A 4,961-nucleotide genomic window follows, 5' to 3' on the forward strand; every position below is an offset into this window, starting at 1 on the left:
AAGATGGCGGCGCTCCCTGCACAGGGTTTCCTGTCACCCTCGCAATGGGCCGGACCACAAAAGAAGGGGGAGAAGATGCGCGCGCAGCTGGCGGAGCCCGGAAGAGAGTGGCTGAGGCCAGCCTGCTAGCCACGCCCCTCCTCAGCCCTCACCTCTGGACTTGTAGCGCCGCCGCTGAGGCCCGCCCCACGGGCGCTCCCGCCCTGAGGGAAGGTGGAAAGCGCTTATGCGCAAGCGCAGTCGCGTGTCCCCGCCTATTTGGGGGCGCTACTGCGCAGGTCTGCATGGAACCTTATGGGGTGCGCCTGCGTCTTGGAGAAGTAGGATTTCGCTCAAGGAGATTTTAAAACTATTTTAAAAGCCAATTTACCACTTATTGGACGGTTACAGTATATACTGGCCACCGTGCTAAGCAAGCATTTACTGCATTGATTCAACATGTATTTATGGGGGCATTTACTATAGATACCGCTATGTGCTTCGTATGTAGCGGTGAACAAGCCAGGCTACGTCCCGGTTCAACAAACCTTGGAGCCACGCATCCCATTGTATCCACGGCGAAACTGAGGCTCGGGTTGGTCAACTCGCTCGTCCAAGATCACGCAGCTAGGAAATGGCCCTGCATTTCATCTCTATTTTGACTTCACTTTGGGGGTGCCTTTGACAGGGAGAGAGAAGTGTGATATTTTTCACAATTTGTCTACCACCTCCCATCTTCCAACTTGCTCTGCCATTATCACTGCCCCAGAAGATTTCGTGCAGTTCGGGTGCAGGGCCACGTTTTGACTTTCTTGGGCCCTGGGCACTTTTGCCTTGTGGCTTGTACATTACACACACACATATATTTCACACACATTGAAGTTAAATATATGTATAAATATTTAACTTGTATTTTACTACTACATTGATATAAAGAGGATATCTCAGTATTATATAACAAAATATTTTCTTTGACCTAAGAGTTTATTTTTTGCTTCTGAGTTTAAAAGAACATAAGCCGGGGCTGGTAGTCTGCACCTGTAGTCCTAGCTACTGGGGAGGCTGAGGAGGAAGGATCGCTTGATCCCAGGAGTTCTGGGCTGTAGTGCACTGTATCAATAGATGGGATGTCCGCGCTTAAGTTCAGGAGGGAGGCCCCCCAGGTTGCCTAAGGAGGGATGCACTGGCCCAGATCGGAAACAGCATGTCAAAACTCCCGTGCTGATCAGTAATGGGATCATGCCTGTGAACAGCCACTGTGCTCCAGCCTGGGCAACATAGGGAGACCCTGTCTCTAAAATACATAGATATTCATTTTCGTTGGCCCCTAAAAGTATTAGAGGCCCTAAGCACTGTGCATACTGTGCTTAATACATAAGGGGACCGCCCCCCCACCATTAAATCTTCCTCTTAGCATTCAGGACCTTTTAATGAACCGGTTCTGCCATGAACAAGTGAGGTTTCACAGGAAAAGTGTGGGACAGTTGGTACATCTCATATTTTCAGAGACCTGTGTTCCAATTCCTGCTCTATAATCTACTGATGGTATACCATTGTGCATCTCACTTGATTTCTCAAAGATTGTCAGTCTTTTCTGCAATATGAAAATTTAATGTCTCTCTCACGTGGATCTTTGTGAAAATTAGATTGAGATAGTATATGCAAAATGTCTGGTATATAATAAGAAATGGGAATGATTGTTACATAATAATCTAATATAAGGTGATATTGAAATCCCTTTGCAACCCTAGGTCTAGGCTTCTATTTCCATATTCTTTAATAAGTGTAGTTTGTTGTCATACTTCAACATTTTTGGAATTTAAAAATTGGTCTGTGTCAAGTAAAGGAGAAAACTGTGAGCCAATGATCATTAATTGCCAGGTATGAACTTAGACCTGGCCCGCCCCACAGGTGCTAGTAAGTTTCTTATATTCAACTGTCACCTGAAGGGAGATCTGTATGTACAGCTGATGTTTATTCGACACTTACTATGTACCAGGAACTGTCCTAAGAATCATGCATATTTTCTTATTTAATCATACCTTGCCCCCATGAAGTCAGTACTATATTTAACCTCTTCTATGAATGAAAAAGCTGAGTGTTATACAGATCTAAAGTCGTTTAGGTGAAAGTTGGCTGGGACTTGAATCTGGCCACATGTAACCTCAGGGCTCTACTAAGCCCTATCCTATTTCCTCCCTTATTTGCACTTGCAGCTCAATAGCCAGCTTAAATGTAGATCCCTAATTGCTGCTTTCCTATGTGAAAGACATTACACTTTGATGCAGCTTTGAACAGAAACACTGTTGTGGATGCAGAGTGCCTGTCATATGCTAAGCAATACAATTAAAGACAGTAGAAATGGTCAATTCTTGTAATAAGTCCCAGAATTTTCCAAGTTAGGAGAGTGTATGTGACCAGTTGCTGCATAATTAAGAGGGACTGTCCATTGGGTGCCAAACATCCATTGGGGTTTCTACTTAACTTTTTATAAAAAAGCTGTTTCTCAACATGATGAAACCCCGTCTCTACCAAAAATACAAAGAATTAGCTGGGCATGGTGGCGCGTGCCTGTAATCCCAGCTACTCAGGAGGCTGAGGCAGGAGAATTGCCTGAACCCAGGAGGCGGAGGTTGTGGTGAGCCGAGATCACGTCATTGCACTCCAGCCTGGGTAACAAGAGCAAAACTCCGTCTCAAAAAAAAAAAAAAAAAGCTGTTTCTATAAGAAGAGATGTTTGTCTCCAGCCTTTTGCTATTACAAACAGTGCTGCAGTGGAATATTCACTGCACTGACAATATTCACTAGAAAGCTGTAATAGTAAATTATAGTACATCTATATTGTGAAATACTGTGCAGCCATCAGAAAGAATGAAGCCCATGTATATGTCCTGATATGGAACAATGTCTAAGAACTACTTGCAGGGAGAAAAGCAATGTGCAGAAAACTAAATAGTGCGCCAACATTTGTTAAACTGTAACAGGAGGGCATAGAAGACATGTATGTTTATGTGACTAGACGTTGGGAGGGGTTATTCCATACATCCTCTTCCTGTTGTCTTGGATCTGTTGCTGAAGGCCAAACAGAAAACAAAAAGTCCACAAGGAGCCAGCATTCTTTGTTAAAAGAACTGCCAGTGGCTGGAGCCAGCTACCTTCTAGTAGGGCATTTGAAGAGCAGTTGTTGAAGAAACCAGCCCTTCCACGAATTTCTACCTCCACTCCACTACTCCCTCATCTATTCCCCATTTCCAACCCCTCCCCACAGACACATCATCACTAGTAATCTGTGGAAAGAAAGATTGGAGACGTGGGAGGGAAGTCAGCCTTCAGAGAAATTATAATGTCACGGAAGGAAACCCCTTCTTTCCCTGCATGGGGACTGTATCCTCTTCTAGAACCAGGGGAGAGGGGCTCCAAAAGAATCTGGTAAGGATTGGGTGTGCCTGCAGGAAGATGGGACTGGCAACTCCCTCATTATCTGTCTGTTGGGGCAGCACTGATCTGCTCTGCCCCATTGCTTCCTACACAAAAGAGAACACAAATGGAGAGAGATAGCACTATAGGGGCTTTTGGATGGCTTTAGACGGAGAGGGGCTGAAGTTGCTTCCCCTCTCCCTTCCTCCCACCTTGGCTTTCTAGCCCCAGATTGGATTACAGCAAAGAAGTGTCTATCAGAGAGGGGTGTGGCATAGTGACAAGCTAGCAGTCTGCTGGAAGATACAGCAAATGCGAGGGGGGTCACCTATTCCTGGGGAGATGCATGGGATTCTTCAGGTGCAGATTCTTTGTCATAGCCACCTGCTCTGGCTTCATTTCTGCTTGTACTGTTATAATTTGTTTTGCAAAAATCAACGTTATTTTATCCTTCATCTCTTCCCAGAGCCCAAACAAGTAAAGTCATTTTCAGATCTCTCTATTGCATTTATTTAAACCAAATTAATTCATCTCCTTATGACGAGCTTGATTTTATATGTTCATTTTCTTCTTATGCTAGTGAATTGTGATTCATAGGCTATCTTGAATTGGAGATTCCCTGTGCTTACATTCTCTGTGCAGTGGTTTTGGAGTTGCCACCAAGCCACACTCAGGCTTTAAAATACTGCTGTCCCAGTTCCTGAAGTGGTATTGAAGAGTTAGCAGAACTGAGATAATTTGTACTCTAAATTTTATTACCACGTGTGTGTTCTATCTAATTAAAAAAGCCAATCTATTTTAATGTAGCCGATTAACTTCCAGCGATACATAGTTTAATTAAACAGAAATGGTCAAAAAATCTAGTTTAACCAAAAAAGTTGAGATCAGGTGTGGTCACAGTGGTACGTCCATCGACATTAACCAAAAAAGAAATGGCAATTAATATACTTCAAAATGTAGCAGGTTGACAAAGAAGCCAAAATCAAGGGCATAAGACTCATTAGTCTCTGGGTATGAAAAAGGATTAGATCAACTTATCACACTAAAAAAGGTGATGCATCAATGTAAGAATAAGTACACTCTATGTTCAATTGTAAAAGAAATTGAATGTCCATTGAAATAGTACCCTTTCACTTCCCCATACACTTTATGCCACCCTGTCCCAAAAAATATCCTCTAGTGTCATAGCTTATGAGGACATGACATTCTAATGTTGGCTCATAACAAACAAACAAACAAATAAATCATATTATAAGGTAAAAAGCATACTTGAAATTTTCTCAGGAAAATCGCCACACTGTAGACTCATTTACTGTCCTTGAACCATTCCTTGGGCTGATGACCAGAAGTAGGTGGTTTCAATTTAAGAGGCCATGTTATATGAAAAAAAAATGTGTCTTTGAACTTTGTTTTGAGACTTAGTCTGGCTCTGTTGCCCAGGCTGGAGTACAGTGCTCTTGACTTTCTGCAACCTTCACCTCCCAGGCTCAGGCCACCTTCCCACCTCATCCTGGGACTACACGCACGTGCCACCATGCTCGGTAAACATCTTTCAACTTTAGATT

Source organism: Callithrix jacchus, chromosome 1 (assembly GCF_049354715.1).
Source record: "Callithrix jacchus isolate 240 chromosome 1, calJac240_pri, whole genome shotgun sequence".
In the NCBI taxonomy this organism is placed as follows: Eukaryota; Metazoa; Chordata; class Mammalia; order Primates; family Cebidae; genus Callithrix; species Callithrix jacchus.